Genomic DNA, 18284 nt, shown 5'->3' with positions numbered 1-18284 from the left:
AAAGGAAAAAAAAACTGTTTGCTGTAATTGCTTATAAGGTGTCACCTGATGTTTAGCTTTCATTTGTTAGTCAAGTCCATCAAAATCCAAGTCCAAAGCTGGTCACAGACAGATTGAAGTTGCTGGTGAACCAGATAAATTTTGATGCATCTATGGGCAGGCTGGTTGTACTGAAATCAATTTATAGGTTGACTTCAGTACAACCAGCCTGTTGTTTTTTTGTCCTGGAGATCACTGCCGGCGGCTATAGCCATCAGCAGTGATCAATGTATTCTCAAAGCGGAGAAACCTCCTGTGCAGCGATACAATAATGTAGCGGGAATAATGCCCCTATAAACAGTTATGTGTTGATGGGCAAATTGAGCAATTTTATTTCCTTCAACTCATGAATGAAGGAAAGAAATTGCATTAACTATAGCTTGCCTTACACTACCCTCCCCCCAGACTGACAATACTGCTGTCTAAAAGGTGTCTGCTTTACTGCATTCAGAATGCAGACACCATATAACAGAAGGAGTGCTACTGGCTGGATTCCCAGGTGAAATAATGGAAAAATAGCCCAATAAAAAGAAAAATAATGCAGCCAACACATCTATTAAGTGGTAAGCTGCAGTATATTCCATATTCCATTTTTGCTCTGGGGGTTTAATACCACTTTAATTGTAGAATAGCCAAACCTTTAATACTGTATGTAGTCAGAAAGGAAGAGCATAGCAAAAAATCCACTGATAATGTGAGGCCTGGGATCTGGCTGCTGTGAAATATCATTCTTAAAGAAAGGTCGCCCTCTTGTGGTCAACACCACTGCTTAGCTCTATAGGTGTCAAATATGTATCTAAACCCAAAAACCAAAATGTAATACGGTGGATATAAAAAGTCTACACACTCCTGTTAAAATGTCAGCTTTCTGTGATCTAAAAAAATTAGAAAAAGATAAATCATTTCAGAACTTTTTCCAACTGTAGAACTCAGTTGAAAAACAAACTGAAACCTTTTTGGGGGGGGTGTACACATAAGAAACTAAAATAATGTGGTTGCATAAGTGTGCACACCCTCTTATAACTGGGGATACAGTTGTGTTCAGAATTGAGCAATCACATTCACAATCATGTTAAATAGGAGTCAGTACACACCTGCCATCATTTAAAGTGCCTCTGATTAACCCCAAATAGTTCAGCTGTTCTAGTAGATCTTTCCTGACATTTTCTAATGCAGGCTATAGACGGTTTGTTTATCGGCCGATTTTTCGTCCGAAAGAATAATCGGCCGATTTTCGCACTGTTAGTGGGGCAATGGCATCGGCTGATTTTTCGCTGTTCCACTTCATTTCTTTTATCGGTCATGCTTGAAAATTTGTGAAAAACGGCCGATTTTCGCAATCATTGGTGGCAACAGAACGACCGATGTTTTGGTTTTTGGATGAAAAATCGGCCAATAAACGAACCATCTATGGCCTGCATTAGTCACAAAAGTTCTGAAATGATTTATCTTTGTCTAATTTTTTTACATTTCAGAACTTTTGTGACTAATGCAGGCCATAGACGGTTCGTTTATTGGCCAATTTTTAATAGATGTGTTATTTCTAACTCTTGCCAAACACCCCTATAGCGTTTGACAGGCGTTAGGCATTTGGGAAGTGTTTTTAACGCTCCTCAAACACTCCCCAAACGCCCCACGCGCGGTTTTGAGGCGGTTGATAGGCGTTTTCCATGTGTTAAAACCAGACCACAAATGCCTAAAATGAAGCTAAATGGTATTAACGCTCCACAAATGCCTGACAGGCGTTTGTGGAGCAGCACCATAGACTTGAATGGGAGGCTTCAACTCCTCCTGACTCCACACGAGGCGTCAGTTTTGCCGTGACGCGATGCTAACGCTTCAGTGTGAACAGCACTGTGTTCTGCCATGTGCAGAATTTTCATAGGCGTTTGAGAAGCGTTAAAATCTCTTCCCAAACCCCTGTCTGCCATCTGCTGACAAAGCTAGTGTGAACTGAGCCTAAGAAATGCTAGTGTGCATGGTGCCACACCATCCCCAAATGGCACATTCTGCCCCAAGGAAAGCATTAGCACTGTGTTCAATTTAAATATTTGCATCCAGCCTTGGCAATATGCACAAAGATTGGATTTGAACTTGGATTTTGACAAACAGGAAATTTGGCCAACTGAATCCTGTTTAGTTTGCCTTTTATAAATAAGCTCACAAAGACACTTCAACTAGTTTCATCTGAGTCTTGTCTAGTCTAGAATTTAAAGGCCATATCAGGTTGTGACAAAGTACAGAGGTTAGACAAAAAAATGGAAACACTACATGATTTGCAGGTGTGAAACTGACCACATGTTTTGTGTTGACAGGGGAAGTGATGTAACATCCTTTTGTTTCCACTGTGTGATGAGACACCTAGCTAACAGGTGGGAAGCCTCACTTTCCTCATTCACTGAGTGTGCTGCTAGTAGTATGGAGTCCTGTCAGAGCTTACTGAGCTTCAAAGAGGGTAAATTGTTGGTGCCCGCTTAGGCAGTGCCTCTGTGAGTGAAGTTGCCAATTTTTTTTGCTGTATCGCGAGGTACAGTATTAAAGGTTATGAGGGCATATACAGTTTCCAGGAAAATGTAATCTGATAACCATAAGTGCCATGGTCAACTGACCGAAAGAGACAAAAGGACATTGCACAGGACTCACCCGGAATAAGAAAACAACTGCTGCATAAGTGACAGGAGAGTACAATCTCAGTCCCATGAAGACGGGTCTCCCCAATCCATACCAGGTCCTTCAGGTCTGGTATGGATTTTAAGAGGGACCTAATGCCTAAAATAAAAAAAAAATGCATGTGGTCCCCCCAAAGATGCATACTGGGTTTAGCATGGGGTCCCCCCCAAATCTCCCATCCCATTATGATGTCATTGACCAAATGTGGACATCTCTATGTATGGTCAATGACATCACTGCCTTCAACAGCAGGGGGAAAGCAGAGTGTCAGTCGGTAATGCTAATGCTGGCCATACACATAATAAATAATTTGCACATAAGATTGTAGAATACAGAGTAATGAGATACTATATGTGGTTGTGTTAAGTGAGAAGTAAGGTCTCAACAAAGCAACCTGGATTCCATGTATGTTGGGGTTTAGTCTAATAAGATGTGTAAGGGGGTTTGAATAAAATAGGAGAGAGGGGGCACCACATTACAATTGTGTGTTTATAACTCCCTTTATCATCTGGTTTCAACACTTAGTCACTAGGCATATCACCTGGAAGCTTACTTAAGCCACTTACTCTCTAAATAGTGAACCCATGGGATAAGTATGATATATGACTTTGTTAAGGTGACAAGAAAGTTGGCAGCAAAGAAACTGAGCTTATAATTTTAATTTCCACCTAAATTTGATTGTTTGAGGGTTCAGCCTGATAAGGTGTGCGGGGGGGTCAATGTCTATGACGAATAATATAGGGGAGAGGGGCGCCAAATTACAATTTTTTTAACCACGAAAGCTTCCCATCCACTGTCTATAGGCTATGGGTGGACAGGAAGGTGTGCCGATACGGGTTAGCATACCTGTACGTCAGCACGCATCAGGGGCACCTGTGCAGCTCACAGAGCACGCATCCGGGAGCCCAGCGATCCATGTGTCACCCGGATACAGTGGATCACCTTACTGCTGTGTCCCCGAGTGATCACATGGTGTTTTACCATGTGATTGCTGTGTCCAATCATAGTAAACAATAGTTTAGTAAACATAGTAAACAATGAGCGGGAAAGTAAAAATCCGTTCTCTCTGCTCTCACTGTGAGAGCAGAAAGAACCGATGCTGCAGCTTGTGAGTGTACAGTAGCCTGTCAGGCTGCTTGTACACTCACAGACTGCAGTGCCAGCCTGCCTCATTGTCCCTGATCACTGCCCCAGAGTAGGAATAATAAAGTGTGCAGCCAGTCCCTGTCACCTTTCCAGTGCTCATAGTAACACCAACATACACCATGCCAGTGTCCTGATCACCTCCATATGCCATACCAACACCCTGATCACTGCCATATACCATACCAGTGCCCTGATTACTGCCATACCAGCATCCTGATCACTGCCATGCCCCATACCAGCATCCTGATCACCTCATTATCCCACACAAGCATTCTGATCACCCCATATGCCATACCAGCATCCCGTTCACCGCAATATCCCACTCAAGTGTTCTGATCACCCCATATGCCATACCTGCATCCTGATCACCACCATGCCCCATACCAGCATCCTGGTCACTGCAATACACCATACCAGTGTCCTGATCATCACTATACCCCATACAAGCATCCTGATCACCCTATATGCCATTCCTGTGTCCTAATCCCCGCTATAGAAACATCCTGATCATCACCATACCCCAGACGAGCATCCAACATTTGAGGGTCTCAACTGATCCATTTTCAAATGTATATCCCATAGTTTGTAGACTATAACTTTCACTCAGGCTAAATAATATACAGTTTTGGGTTATTGATGAAGAATACATTTTGTCTTAAATTTATGAAAAAGATTATTTATTTGCAAAAGAAAAAAAAATATTTTTTTCAAGATTTTCAGGATTTTTTAAATTTATATAGCAAAAATAAACTCTGTCTCAAAAGAATGATAACAATTTCTGATGGGTACACTGTTGCATAAGTGTGATAATACTGAAAGGTGAAAATTGGCTTGTACGGGAAGGGGGTGAAAGTGTCTGGACTTGAAGTGGTCAATTTCCGTTATTATCTGGCTTCACTACTTAGTTACTCAGCACATCATCTGGGGACTTGTTCAGACTGCTGTCTCCCTAAATAATGAACTCATGGGATGAGCATGATGAACAGGGAACAAGCAACTTCGTCAGCAAGTGAGAATTGCAACTCTAAATTGTTAAGGTGTCAGGTTTATTATCACTTAGCTCTGATATGACTATTTTTCTGAGTGTGAAGATCTACAATTATAAATTAAAGTGTATGGAGTTATTGAAACATGAGCAATATACTGACATCCTCATAAATTATTTTGATCACCTTTTAGTTTTATGACTGAGAACATTGGATTTCTGCAGTCATAAAATGTCTTTTAGTTCATGTTCTTCTGCAGTTATACAATTTATTACATAATTAGTCTGGCTGAAAAAAGACAAAAGTCCATCCAGTTATTATTAGGTACAAAGAAATATTGTAACAGCTGTTGTAAGGTGTGGCAGGTGTGGTTCAGTGACAGAACAATACTATCATAGCAATGTATCAAATAACAGAGGAGATAAGGGTGTCATATATGCAAGGCTGATGGAGAACTATATAACTTCTCATGTCATTTACATTTTAAGCAGAAGGAAACATTTCAGTCCCATCAGAAAAAACATTAATTATTCACAATCTGTACTACATTTACATTCTGAGTCAGGTGAAATGGTCTATCCATCCAGAGTGGCTTGGTGGTTAGTTTCTTCTGCCTTGCAGCATTAAGATCCTCATTTTGAGTCCCAGTCAGAACATCAACTACAAGGTGCTTTCATGCTCTCCCTGTGCTTTGTTTGTGTTTTATCTGGGTACACTAGATTCCTCCCACACTTAAAATTCAAACTGGCTGCTGTCTAATATTGGCCTTAGTATATTTTGCTACTGAACGCACTCAAGATGCTGCCACACCATCTGCCAAATAAAGTGTTAAGAGTCCCAAAGGAATACAGTAAAATAAATAATAATTCAGCTGTTGTTTTTAACCACTTTAAGTCCAGACACTTTAGCCCCCTTCCAGGCCAATTTTCAGCTTTCAGTGCTATCACACTTTGAGCGACAAATACTCAGTCATGCAACGCTGTACGCTGAAATTTTTATCCTTTTTTTGAGACTGATAGAGCTTTCTTTTGGTGGTATTTGATCACCACTGGGCTTTTTAGTTTTTGCTATATAAATGAAAAAATACAAAAAATGATTTTTGCCTAATTTATTTTATAAAATTTTGCAAATAAATAATTTTTCTTCATAAATTTAGGCCAAATGTATTTTGCTACATTTTTGGGGTAAACATAACCCAAAACAGTGTATAGTTTATATGAAAGCTATAGAGTCTACAAACTATGGGCTATAAATTTGAAAACTGATCAATTGAGACCCTAAAATGCCTAACGCTGGTATGACGTATGGCAGTGATCAGGATGTTAAAATTACATAGATAGTGCAGCGCTCAAAAACTAACCTATATACACAAATAACTGTGCTCACATGCAATGGTGACACACATGTAGTGAAATAACCTCAATAACAAGTGCCACTTAATGATGATCTAAGGTGCCCACATAATCATATAAATATATGAGAAACACATATATATAAACAACGTGTAAGAGCGCATATATAAAAACGCATAAATATGAAAAACACATATATAGAGAAAATCCTCACTGGAAAATAATTTTAAATAATTTATAAAGTGCTCCAAGTGTGGTGATGTAACCACATTCAATCAAATTTATCCTCAAAAAATCAAACAAAAAAATTTGTCCATAAAAAATAGTGGCAAACACATGCAAAGTGAAAAAAGTGCAAAAAATTTTAAAAATTGTGCAAAACAAATGTGTCCTTGTTCCACAGCAGTGCAATTCTTCCCCTCCTACGGCTAAATTGCCTCCTCACCTCCTTACATCGACCCCTAAGGGCCACACAGCATTCAGGATCTCTCTGGATCCTTATCTCCTGGAGATCAGCACTTCTCCTGCCGTCCTGGATCACTTTGAGGGTATTTCCATTACCCCCACTCAGAAGCTTCTATAGGATGATTACTCACCATCCAGTGAGCAAGAAAGAAAGAGATCCTCTAAGTGCAGTATTTTTAGAGCCAAACGACACTTTAATGACAGTGTTTAAACAGACATATAGCCACTCACATGTTTTCTCACTCCTCTTGACTCGACTATCTATGTAATTTTGGTATTCTCACTGTTTGGGTAACAGATTAAGTGTTGGCAGCTTACAGTAGGGCTATTTCCCTTTTGCGCAGGAGGATCTCTGTTTATATTCCAATTGTTTAGTGATCAGGATGTTGGCATGAGGTATGGTGGTGATCAGAATGCTGGTATGGAGGTGATCAGGACGCTGGTATGGGGTATGTCAGTGATAAGTACGCTGGTATGGAGTATGGCGGTGATCAGGATGCTGGTATGGGGTATGGTCGTGATCAGGACGCTGATATGGGGTATGGCAGTGATCAGGACACTGGTATGGGAAAAATAAAAATGCTCAGTTTTAAGAGAGCTAATTTTCCAAGGCTGAGAGCTGCTCTCCAAGACTTAGACTGAGAAGGAATATTGGCATCAATGAACATAACACAGAAATGGGAGTTCTTCAAAAAGACTGTATGTGAACACACTGCAAAATATATTCCCATGGGCAACAAGTTTAAAAGGCTAAAAATCAAACCTATGTGGCTTACGGCCAAAGTTAACCTCCCTGGCGGTATGATTATTTCAGATTTTTGGTACTGAAAGCGGTACCATTATTTTGCATGGAAATTTGGCGTTTTATATTGTAGGCCTGTAATTCTTAGGAATAACTCACTGAAATCTGCCCGAACAAGAGTCTAGTAAACATCCCGGGTAGGATAAAACTTGAAACACGAAATAATCATAAAAAATAATATAATAATAAATTTAATTCAATAATATAATCAAACCAAAAACACTGAAATTTGAAATATAGTGCCAAGTTCCAAAATTGTTTTCAGTGTCTGACGAATTTCCCCACGAATCATTATCACTCAATTCTGCAAGTGGTTCTGATTTACTATCGCTGTTCTCTAGCTGGCCTAAAACCGTTTTTGACCTAAAGGGACGCTTTTTGGACACCATGGACGGTTCTCAGTTTCCAGGCAATAAGAACAGTAAAAATGCAGGCAGGGCACAGGACAAAGCACTAGGGACAAAATGTATGTGAAATGGTTTGATACAGTAATGTTTTACTATGTGATTTTAGTGAATGTCACTTTTTGTCATTTTCAAATTTCCCACCGTTCCGTCCCCCGTACGTCCCGGCGCTCGCAGGGGACGGAACCCAGAAGACAGATGCCGGCATCCACCGGATTACATTGCCGGGGACACTGCAGGAGGGATATCGCGGGAGCGAAGGACAAGGTAAGTGATCGAGGGATCGCGGAGCAGAGCCGCATGGTATTCCCAAGTGTAGCTCGGGGTTACCGCTTGTGGTACTGAAACTTAACCCCGAGCTACACTCGGGAATACCGCCAGGGAGGCTATAAAAGCTACAGATAATAAGAAAAGAGCTTTTATTATATATAAAAATGAAGGAACACTATCATCGTTTAAACATTACAAAGAATATAACAGAATATGCAAAAAGGAAATAAAAATTGATGAATGAAAGATTGCAAAAGATAGACCAGCAGACCAACCCCAAAAAATTCTTCAAATATATTAATAGTAAAGAGGTTGGGTCCAAGCATGTAGGCCCTTTACAAAGTAATCTAGAGTGGGTGACTGGGGACAAAAAGAAGGCAAATTTATTAAATAACTTCTTCAGCTCTGTGTATACAAAGGAGCATGGGGGAGCGCTTGTCCATAATGGGCACGGTATTGACACAGCTCCAGATGATCCACACTGGCTCACAATTGATATGATCCAAAAATATTTAGACAGAATAAATGGATCAGATGGCATACACCCACGGGTCCTTAAAGCGGAATTCCACTCACTCTGTCAAAAAATAAAAGTCAGCAGCTACAAAAACTGTAGCTGATGACTTTTAAAAAACAGATACTTACCTGTCCCTCGGTGTGTCCTCCGCAGTCCGTTTCACCGGCTGTCCTGGATTCCAGGAGGCCGGCATCTTCAGTGTGGGCACCCGGCTGTGATAGCTTGCGGCTACCCACTGTGCATGCATGAGTAGCGCTGCGTTTCATGAATGGTCCTGTAGTCTTCTGGGACCTGTCACATGTCCCAAAAGACTACAGGGAGGGAGGGCGGACACCTTCCGATTTCGATCGCCTAGCTGATCGAACGGAAGTGGGAGCGTGTACCTGTCAAATTTGGGTAGAAGCTGCAGTTTCTAAAGCGAGCAAAATCCTCTCTTGTATTAAAAGAGGTATAGACTCCAGAGAGAGAGAGATATCGTTTTACCCCTGTACAAATCATTAGTAAGACCTCATCTGGAATATGAAGTTCAATTTTGGGCACCAATTCACAAAAAGAACATTGGGGAACTGGAGAAAGTACAGAGAAGGGCAACTAAACTGATAAGAGGCATGGAGGAGCTCAGCTATGAGGAAAGATTAGAGGAACTGAATTTATTCTCTCTTGAGAAGAGGAGATTAAGGGGAGATATGATCACCATGTATAAATACATCAGTGGTTCATATAGTGAACTCGGTGTAGAGCTATTCACCCTGAGCTCATCACAGAGGACAAGGGGGCACTCTTTACATCCGGAGGAAAAGAAATTGAATCTCCAAACACGGAAAGGTTTCTTCACAGTGAGAGCTGTGAAAATGTGGAATAGACTCTCTCAAGAGTTGGTTCTGGCATTTATACCATTTATAGGTAAAGTTGATCCAGGAAATATCTGATTGCCTCTCGGGGGATCAGGAAGGAATTTTTTCCCCTGCAGGAGCAAATTGGATCATGATTTGCTGGGGTTTTTTGCCTTCCTCTGGATCAACTGTGTGTAGAACTATAACTTTTTTTTTTATAGTTGAACTGGATAGAATTTTGGTTTTTTAGCCAGGGTGTATGCTGTGTGCAGTAAAACTGCAGCCAGACTAATTATGTAACTATGGTATGACATATGGGTTGATCAGGATGCTGGTATGGGGTATGGCGGTGCTCAGAATGCAGATATGGGGTATGGCAATGATCAGGGAGTTGGTATGGGGTATGGCAGCGATTAGGGCATTGGTTTGGCATACGGCGGTGATCAGGGCATTGGTATAGAGTGTATATATATGGTCCCCAGAGTTCCCCTTACATCAGAATCTGCAGGGGGACCACTGTGGACCCTGATGTAAAGGGGAACTCTGATGTAAGGGGGACACTGCGGACCGTGATATAAAGGAAAACTCTGTTGTATGGTGGTCTCTGGTCACCAAAGCCCCCCCCCTTACCTTACAGTCAGTAGTGTTCCCTTTACATCAGGGTCTGTAGTATTCCCTCTTACATTAGGGTTCCCCTTTACATCAGGGTCTGCAGAGGTCCCCTTGCGCTGTGGGGCTCTAGTGTGAAAGGAGTCTAATTCATCGTGGGCATTGCATTGGGGCAAGGCACACACACTTTTCTGTGTATCTCTTTTACTGACTGTACCTTTTCTGAGAATTCTCTGCAGAGTGCAGACTTGATGAATGAAGGATGGATGGATGGAGGAACCTTCACTCAGTGTACTCCTGTGCCCGTGTTCACTTCACACTGACAGCTGCCTCTGCTCACTGCAATGATGATGTGATGTCTGCCATATGTCACCTCCCAATCTACCTCTGATTCCCTCGCAGCCCGAGCCCATCCTTCCCTCAGCACTTCACTGAAAGAGGCAGACAGTGAAGAAGCGGCTGTAAAAGTATATAAGAACTATAATTTTATCAGCAAATGTGGCACTAGCAGCTTGTGTAAATCTGGCTGTGAGCCAATTTAGAAACAAAAGTCCTTCCATGCTACAGGTCCTGGGCCCTTGTGAATGCAGGGTTAAGGGGTGCAGAGTACAGGGTAAAGGGTGCTATCTGTACAGGGTGCAGGGTTCAGGGCTGCACTACGCACACAATACAGTGTTCAGAGGTGCGTTTTGCACAGAATGCAGGGTTCAGGAGTGTGCTATGTACAGAATGCAGGGTTCAGGGGTGCCCCCTCTGTTTGTTCTTTCCTCGTTCAGATAAAAAAAACATACATGACCAGTTTTAACCCCTTCACGTCGGCGCTTCCTGGCCCTTTAAGGAGTTTCTGATGCTAGGAGGTGGGACGGGGTTTAGGGTCATGTGACTGCCGTGATTGGCTGTCATTGCGGTCATATGATCGGAAAGGTCCCAATCGCAAGAAGAGATCAGGACCTTTCCGTGGGATGCTGAGATGTGCTGGGAGTGTGCAGGGCACGCGCTCTCAGCACTTGTTAACAAATGGTACGCAAATATGCGGCCACTCGGCGTCAAGGCCCAGCTGCCAAGAGGCCCCATATTTGCGTACTAGAAATTGAGTCCTGGAGCCTGGGCTTTTGTCAGCTGTCTGCTACCAGGCACTAGGACATCACTTCATTGATCCAGGGAAATCCCTGCGGGTTAAACTCCTAGCTCTTCTCCATTTCCAGCCAATCACAGCTCAGGGATAACACACAGTGATGCGCACAGCTTCCTCCGCCCGTCCCTTCAATCCCCGGCCTTAGCAGTGTGTGACATGTCCTAGCCCCGCCCTCTTTCTCTCCAGCAGATGGTGGTGAAAGCTCTGAGAATGTGTTCTGGGGCTCAGGTGGCTCTGAACGGTCAGGTGGTCCTGGCCTCCATAGTGGAACAAGGAGGAATGAGGGGGCAGCCTGGGTGATCGGGACTTTGCTGGGGGAGGGGAGACCATTGTCTGATCATATGTGTCTGGGAGGGGGCCCCACTGATCATATATGGGACCCCTGTATAATACCTATGGCGGGCCACGCTGTTCTTCTTTGCACTGATCACGTGTCTGGGCCACACTGAGCATGTGTGGGGCCCCTGTGTTGTGCTGATCATATGAAGGGGACCCTGTACTGTACTGATCGCATGGGGGTGCCCCTGTACTGTACTGATCGTATGGGGGGCTTGTACTGTGCTGATCATATGGAGAGGCTCTTGTACTAAACTGATCTTATGGAGAGGCCCCTGTACTGTACTGATCATATGTGGGGCCCCTGTACTGCACTGATCATATGTACTGTGTGGTATGGGGGGATTTATTGTATGATTTGGGGGGCTGTACTGTATGATATGGGAGGCAGGCTATACTGTATGATATGGGGGGGCTGTATTATGTGATATGAGGGGGTCAGGCTGTGTGATATGGGGTCTGTGAAGGGCTCAACAAATTCCAGGTCGGCATGGCGACTAGAAATTGCGCCCTGGCACCTGGGCTTTTGTCAGCCATCTGCTGTCAGGGACCGGGGTGCCGATTCACTGATCAAGGGATTTGAAATCTTTGCAACTTAATCTCCTATTCATACCTCTCAGCACACAGACAAGAGGCATTCTAATTGGTCAGCACTGTCATACGGACAGCGCTGACCAAACAGAATCCATCTAGCATGTCCTGGCAGTGCTGGAAGGAGGAGATTTCTCCTTCCAAGAAAGCCTTGGGGATTTCTAATCCATGAACTGGTGATGCAGCATCTCAATGTCTTCCTTTCCTTTCTTTTCGTTCTTTCAAAAAACTGTCTCCTAACTTTTTAGCTGGCTTTTAGATTCAAATCAAATTTGTGACACCAAGCAATACACATTCTGCGTTAACTTCTTTTTTTTTTTAACTATCAGAGCCAAAATTCATTCATATTTCCTGCTGTAATGGAGTTATCTTCATATAAAGTGTTTACACTAATGTCTAGAAAATAACAATCAGTAAGATGCCAAACACACCTATATTATGAGGAGCAGAAGACTAATAGAACACCTTAGACCTCCTTCGCAGTATATACTCATCTGATGTATATCATATTTGGTCTCTTAACAAAACAAAATTAAATTCTGTGCTATAGAATACTGGGTGTCAGATCGAGAAACATTGACATCTGGAAATATAGATATAATTAGAGTAAATGGGAGTGTCCGCAGCACCCTTTTAGCACACCTTTTGTTCCCTAATTAAAGAAGACTAAGGAAAGAGGAATAGTGTATTTTATAATAAACATACACTTGTTCTTCAAATGCCACTCACCAGAGGGTGAGGTGGCCATATACAAACAACAAATAGAACACACCTGTCCATTCCATGAACAAGTGATATAAGTGACATAAAAGACCTACCACGCTCTTCAGCTGATGGTGTTAGTGTACTCTAGCAAGCTGTATAGCAGAGAAAAAAGGAATGGCCTAAACAGAAATTTTCCAAAATGTGCAATTAAAGCTGAACTCCACATATGATCTTTATTGCATGCTTACATTTGTGCAGTTTGGCACAGTGTAACTATGCAACTTCAGAACAAAACAGCATTTGGGTCTCCAAACTGAAAACAAAAGCTGCCAACACAATATCTGATACAGGATATTCTATATATTAAAAAGACAATTTATGGAATATATGATTCATTTGCACTTTGATATCTGTGTGCACCTTATTATCATTACGTCTGTAGTGTTCGGCACATTTTTACAGAGTTATTATTCACCTAATGGTGTTCATATCAATGTTCTTTCTCAGTACTTTTATGTATCGTGTTTATATGTATTCATGTATTTGTGTATGATTATTTGAGTATTTTTGTTCATCGCGTTTCTTATGTATATGGAGGTACGTTTTATAATTTGGAATTACTCAGTGCCACACATTTTAGTACATTTAGTACAGTGTAAGTATGCATATTTCATACCTGGGGTGCTGCTGGGGAAACTGACAATCACTGTAGTATTTGGCGCTACTACAACTTCCAGGTCCTGCTCAGTATCTATGCCAGCAACTTCCCCTTTTGCACACTGACCACAGAAGGTTACTCGCTCTCCACTGTCGCCATTCATAGAATGCTTTGCATTTTTTTCATTTAATACAAGGTGTTGTCTGATTGGAAGAAATGGAGAGTGAGGATGGTGATGTCACAATCTTCATCTCATCCAATCAGCTGAGAGTGCCTTGTATGCATTGACTAAAAATACAAGGAATAACACAAGGCATTCTATGAATGGCAGGGGTGTCAGACGAGCGACTCCCTGTGGTTAGTGTTCAGAGGGAAAGTTACTCGCATTGGACCTAGAATATCAAAACTATTAATGTAGCAGCACTGCCATTCATAGGTCATCTTGTTTTTTTTTTTAATGAATACAAAGCATTCTCGGGTTGGAAGATGTGGAGATGGTGACATCACTGCCCATCTTCTCCACTTTGTGCAATCAGAGAGTGTCTTGTATTCATTTAAAAAATGTAAGGCATTTTGTAAATGACAGCAATGCCGCGCGAACGCCCCCTATGGTCAGTAGTAGAGGGGAAGCCACTCACACAGGACCCAGGAGATAGAGGTTATCGCTGTAGTAGTGCTAAGCACTACAGTAAATATCACCTTCCCCACTGGTCCCTCTGGTATGAGATATCCATACTTACATTGGTGGAAGCAAATATAACTATGCATCAAAGATCATAATTGGAGTTCAGCTTTAAGAGAACCTTTGACTGGTTGAGGCACTGCCCTCGTGAACGTGAGTAAGGCTGGCCATAGAGGTGTAGATTTTCAGATGAGAATATTCGTTAGAAAAGTCGTGCGGAAATTCTTAGAACATTCAATGAATGGCCAAATGTTGTTTGAAAATTGTCTTTTGCTTTTCAACTTTCAACATTCAACTTTAAAATGAATGTAATTTTTGAACGATAACCACATACACTGGCCGAAAATTTGTTTTACTTACAAAAGTTTTCCTTCCTGCCCTTTCGAATTTTCTCGTCACTGCTGTCAAAAATGCACTTCGATTTGACCCCACTAATGATTAGAAAATCAAACGAATATTCTTGAAAGAAAATCTATACGTGTCGTGGTAGCTTAACAGCCTACTCTTCCCAAATGTTGTGTAACAATCCTTCTGTTAGGCAATCCATTGTTTCTCTATAACCACAGGAGCTGGGATGCAGGAAGGCCAAATCATCCTCTGGCTTCTCTATCACATGAAAGTGCTAATCAAGGATTCCATCTGTTCACACAAGTGACCCAGGACTGTCAGATTCTTTGCACAATCTACACTATGGAGATCCTTCTGGGGAAGACAGACAATCTCATCAGTAAGTCATGGAAATAGGATAGACCAAGGAATTCCTCTGGGTGTACTCTATCGATGGAATTACCCATTGATGGAATGAGCTGTCATTTGAGTCACTTACTAGCAACAGGCCAATGTAAAGTGAAAAGATTGGTGGACAGGCTTTGTTCCATTCAAATGGTTATATAAAACAACACAAACAAACTTGTTCGTTTGTTTGTGAAAAAAGAAACCTAAAATATTTTATTAAAGCCCATTTTTAGGAGTAGTATGAAAAAAAAGGTTTAAATTAAATTTTTGCATGGAACTTTCACATGGCTGGCTTGGGGGAAGTGAAAACAGGCAGATGAGCTGCAGTTTTACTGCACACAGCATACACCCTGCAAGGGCTGTGTTTACAGGGGGATGCATAGGTGTTCCATGCATCCCTGTACAGGCAATCCCATGTATGTCAATTGGGATGCAGCAGCTGCGTGGACACTGCAGCTGCTCCCAATTAGACAGTCGTGTGGGTGTAGGGCCCCCAATACAGACAGTTAGGGCCATGCGCCTGCATTGTCAATTTGGGAAAAGCAGCTGTATCCATGCAGGTGTTGCATCCCAACTGGCATGAATAAGACTTCCTGCATGGGGATGCATAGATCACCTGTACATCCCCATGCACAAACATAGCGCTCTCACTGGATATGCTGTAGCACCCCGTGTGAACAAAGCCTAAGGTGGCATGTCAAACGGACAGATAGCACCACATGTCAAACTCGTCCATTCGAGTCACTGGGACTGAAAACACACTGCACTCTGAAAAGCAATTAATTGCAGACCCCTTTCCAGAGAATGGGAAGTGTGAACTTAGACTTAAAGTGATATTAAAGGTTCATGCTTTTTTTTTGTGGGGGGGGGGGGAATAACAAACATTTCTATACTTACCTGCTGTGTGCAGTGGTTTTGCACAGAGCAGCCTGGATCTTCCTCTTCTTGGGTCCCCCACAGGCTCTCCTGGCTCCTCCCTCCTGTCAGGCGCCCCCACAGAAAGCAGCTTGGGGGCACCGGCTGCTCCGCACGTCCATTCACAAACAGAACCAGGGCTTGGCCCAGACCCCTCTCTCTCCTCATTTGCTGACTGGCTGTGATTGACAGCAGCGGGAGCCAATGGTTCCCACTTGCTGTTTCAGCCACTGAGGAGACAGAAATCTGTGACAGCCGAGGCTGTCATGCACATCACTAGATCTCAATGGGGCTCAGATAAGTATTGAGGGGGCTGAAGACACTGCTGTACACAGAAGGTTTTTTACCTTCATGTATAGAATGTTACTGTTCACCTCACAGGAGTGAGCTCTTTCTCCGATTCAGCCCTCTCACATGCTCTCTCTCCCCTTATGCAGTAGCTCAGAGCCCAGTGGTTAAGAGCTCACTCTCGTGATGGTGGAGGTGAACAGTAACAACTGGGATGCTCTTAGTAAAGATTCTAGGAGTTTTCCAGTCAAGCTTCTTGAGGTACATACGGTAAATGGCCTTCACCTATAGCGCGGGCATCATCCAACCTTGCTCAAAGCTGCACAGTTTGTTTTTATCTACAGGCCCCCTTATCTGCATAGGCAGCTTTTTTTGTAAATGTTGATGAATTCTTTAACCACCTGCTGATCCTTCACATTAAATATACTGCAAGCAGGGGCAGGCGCAGGAACGATCAGATACATGTACGTGATCAGCCTTCTTCTGGGTTTAGTGCATGTGCGTGCACGCCCCCTGACAACATGTGCTGTGATCGGACTCAGCACAAGTTTGCAGCTGATTTCAGCCAATGATTTTAGCTGAAGTCCGCTGATTGGCTTTGTCCAATCACAAACAGAGTTCTGTGTTTACAAAACACAGAGCTCTGTGTACAGGGAACAACGATCTGGCTGTTTCTTCTCCCTGCAAAGCAAAGTACAAGTAGCACACATCACACACATTACATTTATTAGGGACACAGTTAACCCTTTGATTGCCCCTAGAAGTTAACCCCATCCCAGCCAGTGTCATTAGTACAGTGACAGTGTAAAGTATTAGCAGTGATCACTGAATTAGTGTCACTATTGATGTCAGTGCCAGTTAGTTTACCTCCCAGCATGGGTCTGTTAGTGGCAGATTGCCCGGCACACTGTCACAGTCCCAGGTCACCCCCATTAGCAGTACAGTGTCTCAGCTGTGTAAATTCCAGCATTTACACCAGTTTGTAGACGCTATAACCTTCACAAAAACAGTTACTATAAACTTACTGGGATTTGTTTTGGTTTTTTTAACCAAAGACATGTAGCAGAATACATTTTGGTCTAAATGTATGAAGAAATTTGATTTTATTGGATATGTTTTATAACAGAAAGTAAAAACTATTGTGTTTGTTCAAAATATTCAGTCTTTTTTTTTTGTTTATATAATAATTAATGAAAAACCCCAGCGCTGATCATATACCACCAAAACAAAGTTCTATTTGTGTGAAAACAATGATAGAAAATTAATTTGGGTACAGTGTTGCATTACCAAGCAACTATCAGTTAACGCAGCGCAGTGCTGAATAGCCAAAAATGGTCTGGACATGAAAAACCTTCCGGAGGTGAAGGGGTTAAAGGCCAACACATGGCTTCTCTCTTCATACCTGTCTATGTTCACACGGTGATGGCTCACCTACCCTTCTGTAACACTATGGTGTCTATCATCTCCCATTAAATCACAGGGACACTTGGCAGAGGAACACGATCCTACACACAGCTTACAATTCCTTCCACTTCTCAGCTGTACACTACAGACAAATACCGCCCCCCTCCTCCCTGTATAATGGGATCTGTGGGATGAACAGGAGGGATGCAGCGAGATAGGTGCTCCGTACCTTCCACAGCCCGCCTCTCCTCACCTGTCGGACGACGAGCGGTACCAAGACATGAAATGGATACCCCGAGTCTTCCTAATTGTGATTGTGAACATATTTTATCCGGCTCAGCCAATCAGCCTTCGCCGCCTGGGAGACCGCGACCAATGAGAGATCATGGAAGCCGGAGCCTGAGGATTGTGAGAGGGGAGGATACGCTGCTCAGCTGGGTGTCTATGGAAACGGAGGATCGCTGCCTATGAGAGAAGTGCACTGTACACAGCTGGGGGGCGGGGAGGATCAGTCCTCAGTGTGTGGATGGGAAGTCCTTGTCTATGTGTACACCAGCTTCACCTGTGACAAAATGTACCATCGTCTCATCGTGGTCCTGGAGCCTTCATGGCAGTGTACGCAGTGTAGGAACATTTCATGGCAGTGTACAAGCAGTGTAGGAACATTTCATGGCAGTGTACAAGCAGTGTAGGAACATTTCATGGCAGTGTACAAGCAGTGTAGGAACATTTCATGGCAGTG

General features: G+C 42.7%; 1 protein-coding gene across 3 annotated transcripts in view; it reads right to left on the bottom strand.

Annotated features, from left to right (window-relative positions):
- RASSF4 (Ras association domain family member 4) overlaps positions 1–17950 on the bottom strand; it is a 418821-nt gene extending 400871 nt beyond the window's left edge. For 2 of the 3 annotated variants that reach the window (XM_089680016.1, XM_089680020.1), the window contains exon 1: positions 17772–17928. The gene's annotated coding sequence lies outside the window, so the exon portion shown is untranslated. Of the gene's footprint in view, positions 1–17771 lie in introns of all 3 variants that reach the window. The other variant, XM_089680018.1, reaches the window with a different exon arrangement.
- Positions 17951–18284: the final 334 nt, after the last annotated feature.

The sequence above is a fragment of the Staurois parvus genome, unplaced genomic scaffold (assembly GCF_062004578.1).
Source record: "Staurois parvus isolate SC_StPar_1 unplaced genomic scaffold, SC_StPar_1.0 ptg000234l, whole genome shotgun sequence".
NCBI classification, from domain to species: Eukaryota; Metazoa; Chordata; class Amphibia; order Anura; family Ranidae; genus Staurois; species Staurois parvus.
This window is presented reverse-complemented; position numbering and strand designations above follow the sequence as displayed.